Genomic DNA, 26,343 nt, shown 5'->3' on the forward strand with positions numbered 1-26,343 from the left:
CTTGAAGTTGGTGGTAATTTGCGATTCCTTAAAGCCAGGTCACATTTTTTTTGCCTCCTGCATTGCATTTAAGGAATCGCAAATTGCGATTCCTTAAATGTATTTGCAAAATAGGCCATCGCAAAAATTGTGATTCCCTACTTTGCGAATGCCTTTTGAGATGATACATCCCAAAAGGCTTTTTCCCAAATTGGCTTGTTTGCAAATGGGAAAATGCTTGATACATCTGGCCCTAAGTGATTTTCCCAGAATCACAGAATATTGAGTGTCCCTTTCGAGACTCAAACCCGGTTCCCCAGCTCCGAGATCGACTGCCCTAGCTGTTAGGCCACATTCAATATAGCGGTGGTTGGTTCTGCATTACTATTGATGATGGAGTTCAGAAGGCAGCTATGTGTATGATTTCCTTCAGTGTCTATTAGTCATACTGGAATAGAATAAGAGGTTCATAATTAAAGAGAAAGTATGTTACACCGCTCTTTCATAACAAGAAGTCCTAGGAAGCAATAGTTAAGCAGGCACACAAATTGAAAGGAGCCTGATATGAGCTTCTCAGCATTCTCAGATAAGCAATTGAGGACCTAAGACCATGATTGTCTAAAGCTTTCTTCTGGTCAGGATTAAAGTCGGCACAAAAAGTCCTGTCATATATCTGGATGTAATTAGCCCTGTTCAATGAGTTGTCCATCATTTAGCCCTATATTTGGAGGTAGTATCCCTTTCCTAGGCACCATTTGCGCCAGAAAGGATTTTTTAGGTGTAACCCAGCACCTTCCATCTTTATACAGTCTCACATCCCACATGCCATAACTTATCTCAATGGACATTGATAGAGCAAGGTTGCAGTGCATGTGACTGGCAATATACCTAAATGACAAGAAAGGAAAACCACATTCTACTCTATGGAACAAGAGCCGAAACTATGCAACATAAGAGGTTAGCAAAGGGAATTAATTAAACTATGTTTGTGATTATGGACAGACCTTCACCTGCACCATGAAAAATTACTTTCCTTCTAAATGTGAATTAACTCCCTCTTAGGTTGGCTAGTGCGAATGTTCTGAAAGAAAGATTTACTTGTCATATACTGTAATTAATTTAAGTTATCTTTCTTAGACAAGAAAATGAATTGCAAATAAATTTAACTATGAAGCAATTGCAAAGTCAATGGGTGTGGTCAAGATGAGAGGGTGTGATGCTTTGATTTTTATATATATTCTTTACTGCAAGCAACTCCACATAAATAAAAAAAGGAAACATGCTGCTGCCAAAATGTGATAAGCATAGTTTTGCAATAAAAATGTTAAATTTAAAAACGCAAACATTCCATATACTTTTAATAGTACATTAAGAGTGTTTCTTAGCAGTCAAATAGTTATAGTTAGAGAAGGTATGGAAGGGGTTGTGGATCGACAAAATGTCTGCATAGGCGTGCTTTGAGAAGGCTCCAAAGGCACCAAACCTTTATCTAAAGAAGTCTTGGACACTACAGCCTATCCTCACAGCTCCTAATCAAGATGAAACACACTTATGTGTAAGATACTTTTTGCTGGCCACGGGGGAAGTGAAAGTGGTGTACACTTGCAGCGGCCTCCGAGGCGACTGTGGGAGAAGTGAAACCCTGGCACTGGATAAGCCCCAGAAAGCAAGTAGTGGAAATGCTGCCTACATTAATTGTGAAGCACGGTGTAGAAAGAGTAAGGCAATACTTTAGTAGGGGATGGAAATAGATCACAACATAATCTGAAAGCTGTGGCTCACATAGATTCTCCAGTGGGAAGAGGTCACTTAAGAAATGCCACTGGCCCCATTAAATGTGATCTCCCACTTGCAGGCCCAACCTATCCATGAGCGACTGCCACCATATATCACAGAACTGACAACAGCTGATGAGCAGGCCCCAGAGGGGATAGTTTGGAGTGCAAGACACTGTGGGTTCTTAGCAGCTGTTTATAAACTCCTGGAAACCTCAAAGTGTGATCATTGTATTAGCCAACAATCCATCAACCTCTTCAAAAGGGCCAAACATTCTACTGCCACTCACCACGGCCAACAAAGAAGCACATGCAGCAAACTGTCACCAACATCTTCAGCGCACAAGAGGCAAATAAGATCATTTATAACCAGACGGACCCTAAAAACATGGGCATCCGCAGAACATTTTCCAGGGGGGCTAACCTGGCAAATGAAGGGACGTGGCTAATGTTAATCAATAGGGGCGGGGCTGAAATGGCAGACAATCAGGATTGGGTCATGCTCAGGCCAAGCTGAGAAAATAAAGTGGGGAATTCTGCATTTGAAACTGGACATCAATTAGAGCATACATAAACCCTAAAATTACCCCCCTGGCCCCTTAAAACTCATACATTCCCTAATCCCTAAAATTAGCCCCCTGGCTCCCCAAAACCCATAACCCATACCCACTTTAAACCCCTAAAATTGTCCCCCTGGCACCCCAAAACCCATACCCACCCTGATCCCTAAAATTAGCCCCCTGGCTCCCCAAAACCCATAACCCATACCCACTTTAAACCCCTAAAATTGTCCCTTGGCACCCCAAAACCCATACCCACCCTGAACCCTAAAATTATCCCCCGGCACCCAAAACCCATACCCACCCTGAACCCTAAAATTACCCCTGCCCCCCCCCCCCAAAACCATACACTCCCTGAACCCTAAAATTATCCCCCTGGCACCTAAAAACCCATACCTGCCCTGAACCCTAAACCTACCCCCCTGGTACCCCAAAACCCATACCCTCCCTGAACCCAAAAGTAAGTAAATAGACAACCACTTAAGTACAAGTCAAGATAAGGTTGAGACAATCATGCACTTCATGTTTTTTTGGTATGCGCACCGCTTTGAGCAACTGTAGAGTTCTTTTTGAGGTATTTCATAAGATAATATTCTGATGAAAAAAGCACAGGTGCACCATAAAATTTATGGTGCACCTGTGCTTTTTTTCATTATATGTTCATAAGTTCTGGCTAGAACTGTCATTGTGATGGCGGGTGTTCAATCGGTGTGCACATAATCCCCAGTTTCTTAATAAGGGGTAAATTATAGTAATGGCAATTTATGTATCAGGTGCATTTCTATGAAGGTTCCGCCATCTGCTATGTACTAGTATAAGATAATAATCTATTTATATGGTTACTGCACTGGGTTAGCCAGTCTGAAATTTTTTTTACAGCTCATGGTCTTGAGCAGACATGTATGGTGAGAGAAGGGCTCAGGAAGGTCTGCTCGGATAGACTTTGTTACTAGCATCTCATATCTGAGTGCCATTGTGAGATGTAATGCGGCAAGCATAGGTGAACTAAAAGGAGGATTGCTGTGATGAACCCACTACAGGGAACGCATTATGGGTGTTTCAGCAAGTGGAATTTAAAATATGGAATCTGACTTTGCTTATGGGAGCTTCGCAGAGAGTTGCACTAGTTGACGGAAATCACAAAGGTGCTTTTCCTTGCAGCTTTCTTAAAGAAGGCACTGTCAATAAACTATTACATAGTTTATTTCTGACACCTTGCCTATTGTTACAAACACAATATACATCTCAAGCACAGCTTATGGCACTCTGTGGCTCTCCCTAAAACCTTACACCTAAAACAAAGCATGCAAAGATTTACAATTACTAGTGTAACATTCAAGTAGCAGTTGGGTGTCACTCAAAATCTCCTATGAATGATGTATGGATCCCACACATAAGCACACATGAAATACAGAATAGTAATACATCGGCAAGGGAGTAGCCAGAAAATTGAAATACCTCCCACTTTGAACTAAAGCTCTTATGGCACCAAGATAGCAAGGTAGGTCATCACAACCCTCCCCAGGAGAGCTCTCTTGTACTTTATGTTATCTATACATTTATTCATCCACCATTCATTCTGTCCTTCCATCTGTGTTCCCATTCATATCCAAACCTTTTGAACAATTTGCAAACCTATCCAACGTCTATTCTTCCATCCATCATTTCACTCATCCATCCCTCCATCCACCCTTTCACCCAATCCATCCATCATCCATCCACCCTTTCGCCCAATCCATCCTTTCACTCATCCACCCACTCTTACACCAATACATCCATTGATTCATCCATCCAACCATTTACCGTTTCATCCAAACCATCCTTTCACTCATCCATCCACTTTTCCACCCATGCATCCACTCCTTCATCCAACCACTTACCCTTTCACCCGTCCAGCCACCCTTTCACTTATCCATCCATCAACCATCCACCACTTCACCCAATCCATCCTTTCACTCATCCATCATCCGTCAATACTTTCACCCAACCCATCCTCTCACTCATCCACCCACTCTTCCACTCATGAATTCCATTCACTCATCCATCCAACCATTTACCTTTTCACCCCAGCCACCCTTTCACTCATCCATCCACTCTTCCACCCATCCATCCATTCAGTCATCCATCCATCCATCCATCCATCCAACCTTTCACTTTTTAATTCATCAATCCATCCATCCATCATTCCCTCATGCATTCACCCATTCACTCGCCCATCCTCCACCCTTTCACTCATCAATCCATCCTTTTACTGATCTATATTTCATAATTGGTGGTGTGAAGGGTGGGAACGCCCAGGACAACCCACACATGTGCACACTACTGTTCTTTCACATCCCCTACTGCTCACCTTTCCAATCCCAATCCAGGTGAACAGAGCACAGAACATGAGGCGCTGCACAATACAATGAAGACAGCTTGTGTTGCATCTCATAAAATCAAGGGCTTCAGCTGTAATGAACTTACCACAATCACCCTCTGGGCCCATACCACTCCAGGTACCTTGTAGATGAGATTGGCAGTGTTTCTAAGGGACTCTGGGGCTCGACTGCATTATTGAAATGCAGCCTTACGACTGGTTGCAGGACAGCAGTGGAGATTGCCCTGCTCCTCCTTTACAGTGCCTTGAAAGTGAACCTAGTTGATCTCCTTCATGCCCCGAGTTTCAGCGCGCACACACCAGTATTGTGCATGCCTGCAGGAGTGCGAGCTCCTCAAGCACTCGTCGCGATCGGCTGGATTGGCCCACACACTTAGACATAGAGCAGGTTGTTAGCAAGGTGCTTTCGCAGCTCAAACTGGCCATTGTCATTCTGAATGTGATAATCAGCCACAGACAGAATGACAACGGGCGGGAGGGGCTGCGAGGAGGAGTGCGAGGCGCCCATCAGGGAGTTGAGGCCTTTGGTAGAGAGCCCTGCTCCCCGAAGGGCCCAGAATTATAGACAAACACATCCGTAAAAGCATGGGTGCCTGCGGGGGGGGCAAGGAGGGGTGCTCCAGGGGGGGGGGGGGCAAGCGCCCCGCCTTGCCTCCCCTGCGGACGCCCATGCCTAAAAAGAGAGCATGGTACAACAGAGCTAATTGTAAGTCTCACATTTTTAAAGAACTAACAGTGAGAATAACTGCTAAAAGCTTGGGAAGACTAAAGGCCAATCTATATATATATATATTTTTTACATAGCGCAAAATTGACCCAAAGGTATCGGGCATCAGAGTGCTTTTTATAATACCTGTTGCGTTACATGAGGACACTTTCATTTTTTTTGTTTTGCAACAGAGAGGTTAAGTGATTTGCCCAGAATCACAGGATGTTCAGAGTCATTGCAGAGACTCGAACCCAGTTCCCCAGATTGAAGGTCAACCGCCCTAGCCGTTAGGCCAACTCGTCTCCCCTATTACCCGAGGTCGATCTGCTATGAGCAGACCTGGCCCTTCTGGGCATACAGCTAGTGGAAACCCATAATCTTAAGTAAACAAATTAAAGGTGAAGGGTGCAGACCTGGAAAGGAACTGCTGTGTATGAGGATGCAAATAAAAGCAAAAGTTCGAAAATTTGCTTCATGAGCTCATTTGAATTTAGAGGATTTTCTATTGGGTCTCTTTGCTCATATCCTTAAAGGTCCTCAATCCGATCATAGCACTGAGAGTGTTGTATGATGGAACCCTATATGGATTTATCCCACATGCCCTTACAATGCAGTTACTATCCCAACTGTGACATCACCTTGCGTTACTTTACCATGCAAGTCGTTACAATGACTTCCTTTATGGGGCCGCTGTTAAGGCTGCTGAGTAAAGGATGTTTTCCCTTTGAAAGGGCCAACATGGCAAGCTTTGGCAACCAAAAGTCATGAACAGTCTTAGAGGCATCCTGGTTGTATTTCAAGACTTCAAGTCAAAGAAATGTATACTACAAGCAGCCAGGAAAATGTAACACATTTTGGATGATTGTACATGAGAAATGTACCACAACATAGCTCCAGTAACTTTATTCGGATTATAGCCGTTCAACCCAATAACTAATAGATTTAGGAAGGCCAACATAAGATAAAGGTGGACATTTCTGGTTGATATTGACTTCCAGATCTAAATACACCAGCTCAAAGGTGGACATCAAGCGCCCACTTGATGGATAGCCCTCAGCCCTGTCTCTGATGATGTGAAAGACTGATACCAGCCAAGCCCAAAAGGAGAGGAGCTGATCTCAGCTAATGTTTGTCATTCTTACAAGTGAGAACTCTCTTGGCTACCGGTAAAAACCATTCTTGCTGTAAACAGGTATGCAGCATGCTGAATCCCAAGAAACTCAAGATGCAAGTTAAGCTGCTTCATGCTCCCATAATAGAGCATACTTATGCGTCAGTGCTGTTTTAATTATATTCTGTGTAGTTATTTTACAAGTGCTAAGAAACAGGATAAGACAGGTGAAATAATTCACTTTTACACATAAACTGTGTCATCTCTTAGTGCTTATCTACTGTATGATATTCTGTAGAATACAATTGGGTTTGAATCACCACTGACCCCAGACTCCTTTTTAAGGGATTGCTAGTAGCCCAGAAAGCAAGGACATCACATCAACTATGTATTGAGTGGGGTTTTATGGGACTACAACAACCTGCAATTTCACACTCAGCACTGGTGCATAGAAATAGGCTCAGGCACGCCTGGGTGGAAAAATCAAACCTTGTAGAACTAAACTAAAACCTTAGTTTATGCAACATGATGCCCAATACCAGCATTCAGATTTCATGGACCCTCTAAGTGGTCTACATATATGCAAACATGAAAATCATCATTACAGCTACATGGTGTCACAACTTAGAATGCACTTACCAGTTCTGGCGGGTTGGTGAGTTTCTCGAGTTCGGTTCTTGAGGATTCTAGCCTGTAGAAGGTAAGGGCGACCCTTCCTGGTAGCCATGGTGCTGCCAACAATGAAAAGCCAGAGCAGACTGTGCCTTCCAAAAGGAGTCACAAGATGAAAGAAACCTGTATGGAAAAACCTCTTTTGAAGGCGGAGACTCCAGGCATGGAAAGGAAGGAAGAACCCACACATAAGAGTAAACACCAGCAAGGACTTGAGAATAGAAGGCAAGAATTCCAAATAGGAGTGGAAGGTTTAGAGGAATTGAAACTTGAACAGAAAGCGCGAACCGGAAACAAAAGTGTGCTTACAGGAAGTGAAAATACACCAAGCAGGAGCAAAGGTCACCAACAGGAGCGAGGACTCACCAGCAGGAGCAAGGAGTGTTGCAACACAAGGCAATGAAGTGTTTAGCCACTTAAATACCCATAGGCAGGAAGTGATGTAACAGGAAATAAGCAGTTGCCATCTTGGATAGATCTGTTAGAGTTAAACACCTATTTATAATTTTAAAGCCTTTACAGGCTTATTGAAGGTTACAGGTTTTTACTTTCTTTGGATTTAATGGGCCTTTGCTGTGCAGTTTTAAATTTTACAAAAATATCAATTGTAATTTGAAAGAAATATGGTTAAGGGGTGGGAGTGCACCATGTATTGTTTGACCTCAAATGAAAGTGGGTGTTGTCAATCAAAAATGTGTTTTAAATGTTTATTATGATGATATTTTGTATTGTGAGCATTTATAATTTATCTAAATTGAATGAATCTTAGTAAACTGACTGACTTACTGAGTGTTTTTTCTCCCATTCATTCTATCAATCAGGGAATTGTGAAGTGCGCTACTCACCGGTAGGGGTCTCAAGTCGCTGGGGGGGCTGCAGCTCAGGTCAGTTGAAGAGCTAGGTCTTAAGGGTCTTACTGAAGATGTGAAGAGTCAGAACTTGTTCCCGGTCTTTGCCACGATATAGGAAAAGGCTCTTCCACCCATTCTGGCTCTGCAGATGCGCAGGGTTTCAGTGAGGATGAGGTCGGCAGATCGTATGTTTCTCATAGGTCGGTGGAAGATTATTCTTTCATTGAGATATTCGGGTCTGCTGTTGTGGAGCCATTTGTATGCATGGGTGAGTATCTTGAAGGTAACTCTCTTTTCGATGGGAAGCCAGTGGAGGTCTTGAAGGTGTTGGGTGATGTGTTTGTGTCGAGAGATGCAGAGGACAAGTCTGGCTGCGGTGTTCTGTATAGTCTGGAGCTTGCATCGCAGAGATTTGTGATCCTGGCATAGTGGGTCTTTCCATAGTCCAGTCTGCTAGTTATGATTGCGTGGGTGACAGTCTTTTTTGATTTGGGGGGATGCTTTTGAAGGTCTTGCGGAGGATGCGAAGGGTGTTAAAGCAGGTGGAGGCGACGGCATTAATCTGTTGGGTCATGGTGAGGGAAGAGTTGAGAATGATGCTGAGGTTCTGGGCATGGTCTGTGGAGGTGGGAGGGCTGCAGAGGGTGGTGAGCCACCAGGAGTTGTCCCATGAAAAGGGGGAGGGTCAGAGGATAAGGACTTCTAACTCCTCAGAGTTAAGCTTTAGACAGCTGCTGCTCATCTAGGATGCAACATCCTTTATTCCTTCCTGGAAGCTGAGTCTGGTGGTGAGGGGGTCCTTAGTGAGGGATAGAATGAGCTGGGTGTTGTCGGCATAGGATACTATACTAAGTCCATGCTATCTGATGATGGCGGTGAGGGGGGCCATGCAGATGCTGAAGAGCCTGGGGCTGAGTGATGGTCCTTGAAGTTCTCTGCAGTTGATCTCTGCGGGTTTGGAGAAGAAGGGCAGAAGTCTGACTCTTTGGGTTCTGCCCGTGAGGAAGGAGCGGAGCCAGTCGAGGGTGGTTCCCTGTATGTCTGTGTCATGGATTCTGGCAATGAGATTGTTGAGGGAGATGGTATTGAAGACTGCAGAGAATTCAAGTAGGATAAGGGCTGAGATGTGGCCTACGTCGAGGAGGGTGCGGTGTTGTCTTTGACGGTGAGGTAGGACAATCTTGGTGCTGTGGTTGTGCGGAATTGGGATTGGGAGGGGTCGATGATGGAGTTCTCTTCGATGAATTTTGTTAGTCAGCCATTGATGATCTTCTCAGCGACTTTGGCTGTGAAAGGGAGTAGAGAGATGCGCTGGTAGTTCTTGAGGTCTGTTGAATCTGCTGAGGGCTTCTTGTGGAGGGGCTTGACTTCTGCGCATTTCCAGTCATCGGGGAATGTTCCGGCTTCGAAGGTGGTATTGATGGTGCATCGTAGCTCAGGAGCAATAGTGGTGGCGGCTCTGTGAAAGTTGTGTGGAGGGCAGAGTTCATGAGGGCTCCTGGGTGAATGCCTTTCATGGTAGATGTGGTGTCTTCGGTGGTGGCAGGGGTCCAGGAGGAGATGATGGGCTGGTTGTCATTGCTGGGGAAGAAGTGGAGTGGGTGTCCAGAGTCTGTTCATTGAAGTTATCATAGAGGGATCTGATTTTCAGGTGGAAGTAGGAGCCAAATTTGTTGCAGAAGTCATGGGAGGGTGTGACGTCCGTGGCTTCGCTGGGGGGCTTGGTGAATTCCTGATTTATGTTAAAGAGTTCCTTGGCGTTGCTGGCATTGTAGTGGATTTTGTTTTGGATGGAGGTCCTTTTGGTGGATCTGGTGAGTTGGTGGTATTCTGTCACAGTGTCCCATTACACCTGAGGATTTCAGTTATATAGATATTAAATGAGTAGGATAAAAACTCTCTTCCAATTGTAATTCCCTTATGAAGTGAGCCCCAATCACAAGTTCAATACCCCATGAAGCAAGAACCAAAGCTCAATATAAAAGCAATATTTAAAAAATAGCAATATGAAGGCATTCGTGCCTTGTCTTTACCCAATGAAGAGTCCACTTTTTGCTGTCTCAAAACTTCCAGCTCAGATTTAATGAGAAAACTAGTACAGATTAAGTACAGATCAACCTGGATATCTCAATTGTTTTTTTCAGTCAGAATATAGTGCCTTAAAGCAAATAATAAATACCTTTAGTTTCAATTGAGTAAAGTTGGCATTCAAACGATTGATTAAGGTGTATAAGAACAGCCCTTGCCTAGTCTCAACACATATAATGGTGTTCTTACAACCAGATCCCAAGGTGCTTTGGATCTGTGCTTGCCAATTACTTTTCATCTGCTTCTATTGGTTGTAGCACAGCATTTACTGTTGTTTCTCTGTGTTCCTCATATCAGTCTCCCATAGCCCTAGTACTGTTTTCATCTGCTTGTTGAAAAACAAGTTTGCTTTTTTAAAAGTTTTTGCCTTCTAAACTTTACCGACTTTATACATTTTATTTCGCAGTTCAGTGAATTGCATAAACGTATACATGTAAAAATGGTCATTTTAAAAAGTAGATTCGAACACGCTAGCAATCAAATAAATACATTAAAATGTAGACTGTGCGAAATGCTCATTGATGTTCGTTACACAGAGGGTTTAGACTAATATACAAACACTAGCATTTTTAAAACAGACAAACTGTAATGACAGCAGCAAAAGGTTTTAAGTGCGTTATATAAAGTGCGAATGCCCTTACTGGTTCTCAAAGCAGCCAATAAAAAAGAAGCTAATACACAACAGACCAACGGAGTATCTAAAGAGTAAAATAACACAAGGGCTTCTGCAACTGTCCGTATGGAAATTTTCCTTAAAAGAGTAATTAGAAAAGACTTCCTCTCGTTTTGATAATAAGTGCAAAAAAAGGAGGATGTGTGACGTCAATTGGACTGACCTTTTGTCACAGGGACAAAGGGATAGGTTCCTAAGCACAAATTGATTATGTGGGTGACCAAGCATAAGAGGGATTTGGTTCAACCTGAACTTTGCCAGGATAATCGGTGCTGGTTATTTGTCACTATTTGTAAATAGGAGAGAGAGTGATTTGGAATCTGTGGTAAGGATTCATAAAACTTGACGGATTAGTTCCCTTTATGAATGTTCCATCTATCCTGAGTAACTTTGTTTAAGAAGATCCCTTGTAGTGTGGTTCTAGGAAAATGTTTACAAAGAGATGGTGTATCAAACAAAAAGCCAAGACACAACAAGTTAACATTTTCACTAAAGGAGGTTATCCATGGGATTCTGTAGGCAAAATTCAGAGTTAAGATATCTTCAATGATTTTTTGATTCAAGCCCACAGTTTCTTTTTTCCAGTTGGATAACCAAAGGGTGGGTGGAGCTAATTTAATCACATCTGTAATGTAAGGAGTGGCAGTCTCTTTGTGTGCTATAAAGTTACTGGTTGAATGAGGGATGAGACCCATGAGACCCATGAGAAAGGCCATCTATTAGACCCGATCCTAACCAACATAGCAACAATGACCACTGACCCACCGGTGACCTTACCATGGACGGACCACTTTCTGGTACCCTTTTTTTGGGAAATCCCCACCCTCACTTATTCAATTCCTAAAACCCAAGTCACCGACCGACAATGGCGCAAACTATCACCGGAGATCTGGGCTGCCTCTCTTGCAGAGTCCACCCCTGCGCTCTCATCTGATCCCTATATTGCTGATAAACAATTCAGCGACTGGATTACTTCCTCACTGGATACGTTGCTCCCGATAACTACCACCCGTAAACAACCTAAAAGAATACCACCTGCTTTATGGTACACTCCTGAGCTTAAAGCTCTGCGGCAAGAGTGTAAAAAAACCGAACGCTCATGGAGGCGCGATAAAACAGCAATTAACAAAAACCTCTACTCTATCTCTCTCCTGACTTATAAAACTGCTATTCATAAAACCAAAAGCATGTTTTTTCAGGAGAGAATAGAGAACGCAGGTTGCTCAAGTAAGGAAGCATACGCCGTCCTTAAAGAGCTGTCTAAACCCCAAGGACAAGGAACAACACCCATTGCCGATCCTGAAGCCGATCTGGAGAAATGCCAGAAACTGGCCAATTTCTTCCACGATAAAATCAGACTTATTCTGGAATCTATTCCCCCCTCCAGTCCTGAGGAAAATATCGCTTGCCCACACACCGCCACCTGCCTGTCCACGTGGGGCCAGGTCACGGTGGATGAGGTGACAAATGTGCTCAACTCTATGAAGAGCGGCTCCCCCAGTGACCCTGCTCCTCTCCGTATCCTTAAAGAGGTAGCCCCTACTATCATCCCTTCCCTTACCCACTTGATTAACACCTCCCTCCAACAAGGAGCTGTACCCCCAAGTTGGAAGAAGGCGGTGGTAAAAGCCCTGCTGAAAAAACCTACGCTGGACCCTGATAATCTGGCTAACTACCGACCCATCTCCCTACTGCCTGGAGTAAGTAAGGTCGCAGAAAAATTGGTCAATAGGAGACTTTCCCAGTTCCTAGAGGCCAATAATAAACTAAAAAGCTCCCAGACAGGTTTTCGACCTGGACAGGGCACGGATATCGCCCTTCTGGCTGCTGTAGAGGAGGCAAGAGCACTATTGGATGGGGGAGGATCAGTGGCAGTGATCCTCCTCGACCTTAGTGCAGCGTTCGATACAGTGGACCACCAACTACTTATCGAAAGACTGACTAAGGTGGGAGTGAAAGGAACAGCCTTATCCTGGCTCTCATCTTTCCTGGCCCAACGCTCCTACCAGATCTGGGAAAAGAACGCCCGCTCCTCCGAAATGCCCCTCCAATGTGGGGTTCCTCAGGGCTCCTCCCTGAGCCCCACTTTATTCAATATCTATATGGCCACATTGGAGGAGGTTATCATCCCCTTCGGAGTGAGCGTCGTCAGCTACGCCGACGACACTCAACTAGTGGTGTCTCTGTCCCACCCCAAGCAACATAAAGCCGATCTGTTCAACTGCCTCACGCAGGTCCACCACTGGATGAACAGATCAGCCCTAAAACTCAATGGGACAAAAACCGAGGTCCTTATACTGGGCCCGAACGGAGCCTCACTTCCCCTGGACAGCTGGCCAGCCTGTCTGGGTCCGCCCCCCGACCCTAAGAAAGAGGTGAAAAGCCTGGGGGTGTGGATTGATTCCGATCTCTCCTTCACCTCACAAGCCAAGAAGGTGGCAGGGACCTGCTTCGGCCTCTTAAAATCTCTGAGGAAAGTCCTGCCCCTTCTCCCCCCTAAATCCCAAAAACTTTTAGTCCAGGGTCTCATAATATCGAGACTGGACTATAGCAATATGATTTATCTTGGTGCCCCCGAAGCGACCCTTACTAAACTACAGACTATTCAGAACGCGGCCGCCCGGATCATCACTAACACCCCGGCCAGATCGTCTGCCAAGCCCGCTCTTAAACTCCTCCACTGGCTCCCCATAAGGGAGAGAGTCAAATTTAAAGCCCTATGTCTCGTTCACAAAACGCTGCAGAACCAAGGCCCCCCTGTTCTTAGTAAATTGGTCACTCCCTACAGGAACTCCAGGTCCCTCCGCTCCAATGCAGAAAACCTTACCAACATCCCTAGATTTAGAAAAACTCGAACAGGAGGAAGACGTTTCTCGGTTCAAGCCTCCCGCCTCTGGAACGCACTCCCCCGTAACCTTCGTCTTGAACCCCAATACCTGCGCTTCAGGAAACTGTTAAAAACTCACCTCTTTCCCTAATTCCAGTACACCCCCTTCCCTCCTTTCTGGTTCAGTTTCCCCCTTCTCTTCCCTTGTCCTTCTCAGTCTCCTGCTCCGTTGACCTGGTGATTTCAGGGTTCTTCAGCGCTGGGATACCTCCGGGTGACTATCGCGCTTTATAAGAATAAATAATAATAATAATAATAATAAGGGATTGACAGTAATCTTTTAATACATTTGTCTTCCTGTTTTTGCAGAATTGTTACGTCAGCAATGCCCCATATTGCTGCCCCATAGAAGACCATTGAGAACGTTTTGGCCTTGTAAATTGTGAACATTTCTGATATTGGCTATTGGCCCAATTTTTTTGTGAACCTGAATAATGCTGCGATGATTTCAGTCATTGTATTTGCTCTGTTTTGTAGCATCTCCTTCCATGGAAGTTTATTGTCAATTGTGACCCCTAAATAATTAAAAGGAGGTACCTGTTCAATTTTTTCCCCACCTAAGATAAACTCATTTTCCTATTTTTATCCAGACCTATTGACATTACGTAGGATTTGGTTTTATTGACTTGCAGGTCCAGCTTGTGCACAAAATCAATATACTGGAAAATAAGATTTTGCAGTGCCATTTGCGTCCTCGCAAATAAAATGGCATCATCTGCATAGAGTGGGTGTTCTTTGCTTTCATATATTTGCCAATGTTTAGAGTCAGATTTAAACACAGGTCCAACGTACCCCTACCATGTCTGAACCCATACTGAACTTCCAACAGGATAGCCCTGTCCACTGCCCATAATTCTAGTTTGTTAAGTAATGCGTCGCCTATTAACTTAGCTGTACTATCAAGCAAAGAAATTGGCCGATAGTTGGCAGGTGCAAAAGTATTCCCTTTTTATATATCAGAATTATTATAGATTGTTTCCAAGAGGGAGTAGGACCATTCACAGCTATGACATTAAAAGTTAAATTTAGGAGCGGAGCCCAGAATGGGATGTTAGCAAAGGAAATATCCATAGGGACTCCATCAGGCCCTTGTGCTTTACCCCAAGGGGATTAGTTTGGGGCTAATTGGATTTCTTCCAAGTTGCATGACAAATATATTGGAGGCTCTGAATTAGGGGGGTCACATGTACCTACACAGGGCTCCTCCCTCTGGAAGATATCCTGAAAGTGTTTTACCCTCGAAGCTTCATGGATGTGAGTATCTAATGCAGGGATGGTATTATCACTCAGGAAGGTCATATTTACAGTTTTCCAGACGGCTATGTTATCATGAAGGAGGGATGCTTTTCTAAGGTTCTCCCATGGCTCTGTTATCATCTGTTTTAGCCTGTTTGTCCGGGCTAACTTATAATTAGTCCTAAGAGTCCTGATTGCTGTATATTTCTTGGGGTAATTTTAAGTGCCTTACGCAGGTTTTGCGAGGCAGCTCTACAGCTCTAGTCAAACAACTGGTTGAGTGTGGGATCTCATGGTGGGTGAACGTATCAGCTTTGATCTTAGGAACTTTAGTAGCGTCGTAAACACCTCAACTACACAACAGTGATCTAATGAGGGATCAAAACAAATATGTACACTCTCTGGGTTAGCCTGGACAAAGCTAGTAAAAAGAGCAGCCACATCAACCTTCTCCCATTTCAAAGTTACGCCGTTTGATCTCCTTAATATTAGTTTAGGGAAATGAATGCCATTTGGAGGCTTATTCACCGTCCACAACAAGGTACTGGACACGATTGAGTGATCACTAAATTCAGTAAAGGAGATAATGGGTGAGAGAGGCCTTGAGCTTAAGGACTCAGATGAGATAATTTACTCTAGTGTAGAGCAGTAATCGCCTCTATAAGGTTGTGGAGAAAAACCCAATGTGTGCGTCTTTAGCAGTATGGACTACATGTTGCCATTTCATTAATATAGTATTGAGCGCATTTTCGTGGGTATTATGATGAAAGTGATCAATGCACTAATTTTTATAGTCCAAAATTCTGCATAACTCTTCAGAGTTTTTGGAGTAGGGTTTCAGATTAAAATCACCCAATCATATTGTGTGAAGTGTTTTATGGTGAGACATCACCAGTTCTCCTAACGCGTTATCTTGAGACTGGGGAACCCCACTGGATCTAAAAAATGATTAATATAATAGTTTATCAATATGCCTGCTAAACAAAGAAGCTACTCTGACCCCGATAATCTGCTACTCCAGTTTTATGGAACCTTTTTTTATGCAGCCAACACTCGCACTAGCTGTCTTAAGTGCCTCAACCATGGTTTCAAACAGCGCTTGGGCTGTGCTTGTTAAACAAAGACATTACTTGTAGCGTTGTAGAATTAAGGTGACTCTGAGCCGAGTGTCGGCCCTTCCAGTACGAGTGACTTTCACACAGTTCCACGTGCCAAAAGCCGATGCTCACACTAGCTACCTTGAATGCCTCAACCACGATTTCAGACAGCAGTTGTTTCCTGAGTGCCACTGGACAACGGAGAGGAGTGAGTTGAGAATCGTTCTACAAGCATAACGGTGCACTGGAGTGATAAACCAGAGATGTTTGTTAAAGGCGCTACTTACCCTCTTGGTGTCTGCATATGTTGGGATATCTGACATGTAAATGTGACTCCTCACATCTTTGTTTGTCTGATGACATGATTCAGGCTCTACTTCCATTTGATCATAGATTTTCTTTTTAAGTTCAAAAATAATTTTATTGAAACAAGGGCAGGGTGTCTATACAAAGTAAAAACAGTAAGCAATTAAGTAAAACAATATGTTAAGAACAGTAAGAGACATCTAAGACTAAAAGCGGGCTTTAAAGCAAAACATAGGAAGAATAATAATTATGAATACAAAAACAATGCAATACTGGGAAAGTACAATAAGATAATGGAGATATAGGGAATGTCTGGGGTATTTAAGGAGGCTTGGAAACTTCTTGTTGAGCAGGTTGTAAATGAAACGAAGGTTTAGCACATACATCAAGGTACAATGTGACTGGAAGCCATAAATGCATACGTTTCGTTGCCATATGAATAGGGAAGACAAAAGCAGTATCCAGTCTATGATTGTGACATACATTATACCACCATGCTTTAAAGGAAATATTTGAAAAGTTTTCCCAATTGGCTGTAATCTGCTGAAACACAACAGCCAGCAACAGATCAATGATTGAGGTATTAAGAGAGATGTCATCCCAGCAGGGGGAGAGACTGCCCAGGAAAACGTGAGTGAAGGAGAAAGGAATGTGGGTGTGGAAATATTTCGTTGATATCAGACCAGACTTGTATCCAAAAATTATGGACAGCCTTACACGAGAATATCATATGAAATAGAGTATCATGTGGAGAGGAGCAAGACCAACAGAGGTCAGGGGTTGTGGAAAACCTCTTGCTGAGATCTGTCGGTGTGAGGAGAAGCCTATTGTAAATGAAGAGCAAGGATTGGGTCAAGGTCGCTGCTCTGGATGATTTACGAATCTTAGTCCAAATCTTAGTCCATAAGGACGTTGGCCAGGATGTGTCAAAGTCACATTCCCATTGTGCTTCTACTTTGGATTTAGACCTAGTGGATTCTGTGACATAAAGGTATTTTTAAATGACAGCTGCCTTAGGTAAAGTTTGAAGAAAAGAGTGAAGGTGTGAGGTGGAGTTAGAAGATGTGGAAGAAGCAACAGACTGTAGAAGTCAAGTATATGCCGACATGACTGCTTCCTTAAGAATAAGATATTTGCGGGCAAAGGAGATAGGTAGATCAAAAGAGTAGTGGAGTGTTGAGAAAGGTACAAAAATAGAATTAGAGAACAGTTGAGATACCCAATGTAACCCTTTTTGCCTCCAGGACCTCCAGTAAAAGGGCTTATTGTTGACTAATAAGTGTGAGTTATGCCAAATAGTGGAACTCAGGAGATCAACAATAGTAGAAAGGGAGGGAGGTGTAGAGGAAAGGAATAATTTGGTAGTGAATGTATGCAGAGGAGTGTGTAATGAAGAGGGTTTGCGAAAAAAAGACCAATATTCGGCAAAAGAGAAAGGGGAACGTGAGAGACGTTCAACCGTGACCCATAAAGGGCAAGGATCAATAGGATCTCATAACCAAAAAGAGGCCTGTGGCAAGAGAAAAGCTTTCTGGTAAGCTGGGAAATCCGGGAAATTGACTCCACCCTCCAATTTCGGCTGTATTAGCCTTCTTAGGGACATCCGGGGTTTTTTACCATTCCAAAGAAAGGAGGATAAAATGGAGTTTTGAAGGGATGGGCACTGGAATATTGGAGATTGTGTAGAGCATTATAGGGGATAACATCATCTTAATGGTGTCAAGGCGACCCCACCGTGACAAGTAAAGAGGATGCCACCTGGACGTTAGATCTGATATTTTCTGAATACACTTGTTCAGACAAAAGGAGAATGTGTCCGAGATTGAGGGAGTAACATGTAGTCCTAAATATTTAATGTGGGAGGAACTCCAAGTGAAATTAGAGTCACTGAAATCAGTTTTGAAGGTGAACTTTGTTAGAGGCAAAATCTCACATTTGTCATTGTTAAGTTTGTAGCCAGAAATTAGAGAGTATTCCTGTACTACATCAAGAAAGGCAGGTATTGATTCAGTGGAATTGGACATAAAAAGCAAAATGTCATCAGCATATGCAGCCAATTTGATATGAGAGTGTGGGGTTTGGAAACCATGAATGAGAGGATGTTGGCAAAGTTTGGAAAGAAAAGGTTCTGAAGCTAAGTTAAAAAGAAACGGGGATAAGGGGCAGCCTTGATGGACACCTCTTCCTAGATTAAAAAAGGAAGAAACTAGACCATTAGCACAAACAGCTGCACATGGGTTGGAATAGAGAAGGGATACCAAAGAGATAAATCAGGGGCCAAAGTCAAACCATTCGAGGGTAGAAAAGAGATAGGTCCATTCAACCCTATTGAACGCCTTCTCAGCATCTAAGGCAATCGCAGTAAGGGAGTGTTGTAGGCAGGAGGATTTTGACAGGACATTAAACAGAAGTCTAGTGTTGTCAGTGATGAAGCGTCCTTTGACAAAACCAGATTGTTCCGGGCCTAACAGGTCAGGTAACAGGAGATCTAATCTTGCTGTGAGTGATTTAGCAAAGATTTTATAGTCAATGTTGACTAAATAAATGGGTCTATAGTTTTTACAATATTTGGCGTCCTTTCCCTCCTTGGGAATGAGGCAAATGTGAGCGTCGGAAAAGGAACCTGAGGAGTGACCCAGGTAAAGAAAAGCATCTAATAGGGAATGCAACTTTGGTATAAGGAGTTTTGAGAAATGGAGGTAAAATTCAACTGTGAAACCATCTGGTCCAGAAGCTTTATCTTTCTTGAGATGTTGAAGTGCAGTGAGTAATTCTTGCTGGGAAACATCTGATTCTAAAGAGGTAAGATTGTGGAGAAGTGTGGCTCAGGGGTTAGAGGCGGCAGACCCGGAAGCTGAGATCGGCCCTAGACCAGGGTTCAATTCCCTGCCTCGGCGGGTCTTGGGCTAAAAAATTCCATGGACTCGATAATTCTCGCTCCGGTGCCTTCTCGACTCATGGGTTCACACTCTGCGACTCTGGGCAATAGCTTGCTTAATCTCCACAATGGCCCCTCGTGGCGGGATGCCTGGCTTTCACCTTGCGAATACCCTGCCGGGGTTATTTCACAGGGGAATACAGGACGGGTTCCCTAAGCAAGCGCCGGGAAACCCACCGAGGGTAGCTGTGCGCTATATAAGCTGAAATACATTTACATTTACATAAGATCAAGGGGGAGATATTGAGGTTTGTGTTTTGTAAAGAAGAAGTTTGACAGGAGTTGAGGGGAAGGCTGAGTTTCAGAAGAGGACAAGGTATTATAAAAGAAAGAGAACTCAGATATAATATCAGCATCTTTGTGTATAAAATTAGCATTATTATCATACATTGATTCAATCTTCAGCTTATTGTGTTTAACCTTCAAATAATTTGCCAAAATCTTCCCCGCTTTGTTTCTGCCTCCATAGAATTTTGCACTTGACTTCAGTAAGTCAAGGGAGGCATCTTCAGTAGATTTTTTGTTAAATTGCATCTTAGCATCAACAAGAGCAATCAGACTATCTTGGGAATGTGAAGTGTAATAGACGTGTTCCCATCTCTTAATTTCCTGTAGGAGATCACCAGTGAGTTTGCGGGCGAATTTCCGCTTCTTGGCAACATAACCAATCACGAAGTCTCTTGCCGAGGCTTTAAAAGCATCCCAGATGGTTTGCTGGGGTATGGAGTGCATGTCATTGATCTTAAAAAACTCATCAAAAAATTCAGTGAAAGAAGCCGTGAGTTTAGGATCCAAGAGAAGAGCGTTATTGAAGCCCCATCATCTAGGCCCAGTAATTTTAGGAAGAATGTCAACATTGATTAAGACAGAGGCATGGTCCAACAATAAGATGGGACCAATTTCAGCGTTGGTAAGAGTTTGGGCAATATTGTGGGAGACGAAAATGTAATCAATCCTTGACTGAGAATGGTGGGTAGGCGAGTAAAAGGTGAACTCTTTTGTCGCCGGGTTACAAAGGTGCCAAGCATCGATGAGCTTGTGTTGCGAGATTACCTGAGCGAAAAGCTTGTGGGATTTGTTTGGAATAAAGGAAGCCTTGGAATTCCTATTGAGAAAAGGGTCAAGAGGTTGATTACAGTCTCCCGCCAATATGAAATTGTAGTCTACAAATTTGGTGATGTGCGTGGACATCGTATGCCAAAAAGTAGGGTCATCACCAGTTGGGGCGTAAAAGTTGAGGAGAGAAATTGGAATACCTCTTAGAGAAAGTTTAACATAAACCCATCTACCTTCTGTGCCAGATGCTTGGGTTACTTAGGAGTGAGAAAGGGATTTGCGACATAGAATTACAACCCCGTTGCGTTTGGCATCCCCAGGAGAATAATATACATCACCTACCCAGGCCCTTTTGAGTTTGGCAGATTCCACATCTGAAAGATGAGTTTCTTGTAAAAATGCAAAATCAACATTCAACTGGGCCGGATGTGACAGGATTCTTTGTCTTTTGATAGGAGAATTAATACCCTTAGCATTCCATGTAACAGCTTTTAACGACATACAATATAATATTGATTATGATAAACAAATCGAACAGATTGAAAAAGAAAGCCCAGCATGAGAGAACAAAAACCTAATAAAAGATTGTGTGAAAGAAATAAGAAGAAAGAAAAAAGGAGTGCAATAAGACAAAGATGGAGAGAGCAAGAAAGTGTAAAAAAGAAGAGAAAGGGAAGGCAAGAAGAAATGAATCAATAATAGGATATGAAAATTGAGGTAATAAGAAGTTAGCGGGATTACATAAGAGAAAAGAAGATAAAGATCATGACAGTAATGAGAAGAATGTAATACAGAGCCGTGAAGCTGGTGAATAGGTAGTAAGATGAGAAAGGAAAAGTAATGTAGGAAAAAGAGTTAATGAAGAAGAGGTGACAACCGGTAGTGAACAGGGGCAGCTGGTGACATTTGAAAGTGGGGGGGCGTAGGAGCTGTTAAATTTTGCATCCTGTGGGAAGCGCTCAAGCATGAGTGTCATAAGGACGGCTCGGGGTAGGGGGTTCTCTGCTTTCCACTCAGATCTAGGCACCTGAAATAATCCATTCATGGTTTAACATAGAACATGCACGCACTATATTTATTTATTTATTGAGTTTTATACAGTGCTAGCCAGACCCCGAGGTATCGGAGCGCTTCACATGAGGAAGACAGATTGTTTCAGAATGGTAACAAAATCTACATGGCATGTGATGTGCATTGAAAGCTAGTATATCAGCCCTATGTCTTATTTATCCAATTTTCTGTCAAACCGGACTAGACCAAACATCTTTCCAGGAAGTGAATTAACCCCCAGTTATCTTACTGTAATTATTATACCCAAAAACTGCAGGCACACAAAGATATCTGCAGTCAGTGTCTTAACTCTGCAATATATTTTTAATACAAACCTCTTTGTGAACAATTAAGCCAGAACAGATTTACTATCACATTTTTTTCATTTTTGTCAATCTAGTTGCAGTGGTTTAAAAAAAAAACTAGAAGTTGACTGTCAGACTCCTCCCCTTGTTAGTCCATCCCCTTTCGCCTGCCACACTTTGACCACCAAATGTATGGGTTCCCGGGGAACATGTTTTCTAATAACAGCACTTAGTTACAGATGTACCTACCACCAGATCAGAACAGATTAACACAGATAATAGCTGCCAAGTTTCTAAATTCTGTGCGTGGAGTGCTGTGCCAGCCCAGGCATTTCTTTTGAAAATTCTATGGTGATGGTCTCCGCTGGATCACTCCACGCAGAGCGCCTATTTCTAGGCATTGGCAGTGCCTGATGTTTCTCAGTCAGGGCTTTATTAGATGGCCCAGCCCGGAAACATAAAGAGGCGAACATTGCTCACGGTTTCCGAGATGTACTGCAGGGACATCTTAAGGATTTTGGGGGTCTGAGGCTAAAAGTATTTTAGGGGCCCCTGTTCGTAGCACCTTTGAATTTCTGATATAATTTCAGCTTTCTTTGGCCTTGTGTGTTTCCAGTATTGTAATACAGCAGCAGCACACTAATATGAACATCAACTTTCAGACCTCCTAACATTTGTCATGTGTGACGTCCTGTTACGATTCAAAATAGTTTTTCATGGATATTGCATCTGGGACTTGTAGTCTTGTTTTACAATGCAATTAATTACCAAGACCAAAAGATTTCAAAGAAATCTCGACTGCATCGACTGGAGCAGCAGATCATTAATCCGACAGAGCCCTGCTCCTTAACCGGTACAAAAGGGGGTGGTAATGGACGGAGCATCTGAACCAATCAAACACTCGCACCCAGTCAAAAGATCTGGGTTTAATCCATCACTGTTCTTTAGCCCACTCTGCCACCCCAGTTCAGACATGGCTATATGCAAATCAGTCTGACCCTGTGCCTCATGGGAAATCTCGACTGCATCAACTGGAGCAGCACATCATGCATTAACCAGACAGAGCCCTGCTCCTTAACCAGCAAACAACGGTTGAAAAACAAGGGTCAAAAAGCCTAATCTATTATTCAGCACTTACGTTGTTCTGTCCCGACTACCACTAGGACCAGTCGTCTGCTCGTAATGTCCCACACATACCCGATCCTTCCGCTATTACTGCACTGCAGTACTTTGGGCGCCAGTGCTTGCCTCTCCCACATACACCTGCTGCATGCTCAGTCTCACGGAAATGAAATCAGAGCTGCCGCCGGCGCTGTGGACACAAATCTTCCACACCTCACTTCCCAAGCTTCCATTACCCAATCAGGAGGCTTAAACAGAAACAGTGACGCAACATGAAGGGAGTGCCTCGGTTGTTGTTGCCACCCCCTTCACATTGTCGATGTAGGGCAGCCCTGCCCCTTTGCATGTAGTTCAATGGCGCTGTGCTGAAAACCCCCTGGGCTACAGCATAAGCGCCCAATTTAAAAGGTATTCATTACTGCCTCCTCCGGCCACTCCCATCATGGTAACATCACTCTCCTCCTTGTGTGTGCATCGAGGGCGAGCAATAGCCTTTTGTCCCCTGCAAACACATGTGCAGGAGGACTCGTCTCACTCTGACCTCATCCTCAACCCCTCCTTTAAAAAAAATAACCTTGAAATTGAACAAAGCAGTGAGCGCTGAGTGGAGCGCTTTAAAGCTGCTGCTCCACATGGTGTTCATTTCTCTCTTTCTTCTTCCGGCCACTGGTAGGGCAACGCCCTTTTCGCCCATTAAGACCAGCCACCACTGGTAGTGAAAGAAGATAAAGAGAGAAGAGGAAGAGAAAAAGAAAGCATGATGAAACAAAAATGAAAAACAATGAAGGGAAAACATACCTACAAAAAAGGGCAGGGCGAGGGTGAGCAACCAGGATCGAAAACAGGAACAAGAAAAGGGAGGGAGGGTGGACCCACATGGAGCAGGAGGGACCTGCAGGGTCAGCAAGGTGAACGGCCTAAGGAGATCCTCGGAGCGCCATTCAGAATCCACAAAAACAAGAGAGCGGACATGAAAAAGTAGACCAAGAAAGGAAACAAAACATGGAAGCCATCAGTTTATAAATATGAAAAACACATGAGTAAACATGAGAGTAACCAACACGGTTATAAAAAAAAACATGAAAATTCATCTACAAACCAACAGGAGAAGCAACTGGGAGGGTAAAGAACAAACGAAAGTGGAGGAAGGAGCAATGTTGAGAGGAGTCATGTGGAAAAGCATAACAATCATGGGGGGAAGGAAGAAGAAGAAGGACCAGATAAGTCCATGTCAGCCGTCTTGCAAGAATTCAAGATGCTTTGGAGGCGTACAGGATCTTCATAGGTCGTTGTCTTGTAATTGTAAGTGACCTTGAAAAGGCATGGGTGTAAAAGACCATAGCGAGCACCCAAAGCACGCAGGTCAGCTATCATATCCAGGAAAGCTTTACGTCGGCTTGCTGTGGCTTTGGCGTAATCCTGCGCGAAGAACAGAGGTGATCCGGACCATGTAAGTCGAGGGGAAGCTTTAGCTGCTGACAGGACTTTTAAAAGATCTGTGTACTCCAAAAAGTACATGATAACTCCTCTCAGTCGTGATGAAGTAAGTAAGTAATCTTTATTTGGCATAGTTACTTAAAACCATTGCAATATAAAAATGGATTAAGAACAGAAAAATAAAACTGCAGTTTTAAAAGAATCAGAAATTAAAATGTTCACATTTCCTTATGTCAGATGTGCTTATATTTGGACTTCATATTTGTAAGGTATTGCTCAATGTCCTCATGAGCTCATGAAGTCGGTAAAACAGTCAGCAGAGTGATGTCACATCAGTTGAACTGGGACAGTTGTGGGTTAGGTTTTTTGGCATCTTCTTTTCAACTGCCTTCAGAAATTTTACAAAGCTGCAATTCAGGCCAGGGTCATTAGGATGAAAACAGGCAAGGACCGCCGTCCTTCTTGTACGGATCCCTTGCCGATTAAAGTGGTGTTTTAGCCAGCGTTTCTGTTCGTCCCGTAGTTTTTCACAAGAGCATATCAAGTGCAGCATGTCCTCTTGTGCCAAACCGCATAGCCGACAAAGGGGGTCAGCTTTGATTTTGAGCCAGCGTGGGAGATTTTGAGTACAAGGTAGCAGGCCCTACCTGTGCATTAGAAAACACATTTTGACACTTTTGGAGTATCCCTCGGCCAGGTAGCGCTGTTGTGCTTTAGTTGTGTACGAGTTCAAGGTCAGCCAGCCATGTGTTCTTTTCGAGAGGGCTTCCTTGTCTTGCAACCATGATTGTAATTTGATAGATTTTTTAACCAATTTTTTGAAATTTGTGTGATTTGTGGGAATGTTCCAGAGCTGTTCTAGACCTGTATTCGCCAGGCTGCCCGTGAGGTACTTAGCTGCTGCTGAGGAAGGATGCTGTTCTAACTCCTTCCACATGGGTTCATTCAGAGTTCCTTGTTTTGATTTCCTCACTTTATCCCAGGCTATCATATAGGCTCCCTGCCTTGCCAGGAGCTGTTGATCAATGCCGAATTCAAGCCTGATTTGAGCGGGTGAGGTTTGCTTGGGTAGACTGAAAATTATTCTGTATGCAGCTGTTATAGTATTGTCGAGGGTCTTAGCATCCCTTCCTCTGAGTGCCTCACTCCCGTAGGTAATTGTTGGGAGAAGTTTAGCGCGAATTACTTGCGTCAAGGGTAGGAGAGAGGGGCCGGAAAGTTTGTGATTTAGCGACTTCAGCGAGATCGCTAGCGAAAGACCTCTCCCTCGTATGCTTGTTCTCTGGACCGAGAACTGCCCACCGTTGACGATCTTCACTACTAGGTATTTGTATATTGGGGTGTCTTCAATTCTTGTCGTATTCCAATGCCATGATGTTGGTTTCCTTATTTTCTTGCTAATGGTCATTGTTTGGGTTTTCCCCAGATTTTTTGTAAGATCGTTCTTACTTGAATACCTTTGTGTTGCATCCAAAAGATGTTGAAGTCCTACCTTAGTATGGCTTATTAAGACGATGTCATCTGCGTATAGTAGACAAGGTAGCTGGAGCCCTCCTATTTTAGGGGCGTGGGAGTTACAACCGTTTAGTATTGGGACAAGGTCACCTAGGAACAGGTTGAAAAGCGTGGGGGCTAGGACGCAGCCTTGCTTTAGGCCCTTATTGGTCTGTATGGGCCTTGACAAGGCGGATCCGTCCCCTATTTTTATCTGTACCCTGGTCTCTGTGTGCAGGTTGATGAGCAGGTCCAACAGGGGTCTCGAGATCCCCCAGTCTTTCAATTTAGACCACAAAAGCTTCCGATTTATGTTATCAAAGGCGGCCTTGTAGTCGATGAAGCAGAAATGGATGGGCATTTTGTTAGATTCTGCTTTATCTATGAGCATGCCCATGCTCAAGATGTTCGTCATCGTGCCTACTGACTTAGCGAAGCCTGTCTGGTTAGCTGGAATTAAGGATCTCTCTGTAGCCCAGGCTGTCAGCTCTTCGAGTAGGGTACCTGCAAAGTATTTTGCCTCGTTATCAATTAAAGCCACCAGTCGATAGTTATGTGGGGAAGCCTTATCTCCTTCCTTACAGATTGGGGAGATGATAGAGCCCCTCCAGGACCTT

The 26,343-nt window shown here is 43.6% G+C and overlaps 1 pseudogene; it reads right to left on the reverse strand.

Annotated features, from left to right (window-relative positions):
• The window catches only part of LOC147688922 (6-phosphogluconolactonase pseudogene), a 76,066-nt pseudogene extending 49,925 nt beyond the window's left edge, over nucleotides 1–26,141 (reverse strand).
• Nucleotides 26,142–26,343: the final 202 nt, after the last annotated feature.

The sequence above is a fragment of the Lissotriton vulgaris genome, chromosome 10 (genome assembly GCF_964263255.1).
Source record: "Lissotriton vulgaris chromosome 10, aLisVul1.2, whole genome shotgun sequence".
Lineage (NCBI taxonomy): Eukaryota > Metazoa > Chordata > Amphibia > Caudata > Salamandridae > Lissotriton > Lissotriton vulgaris.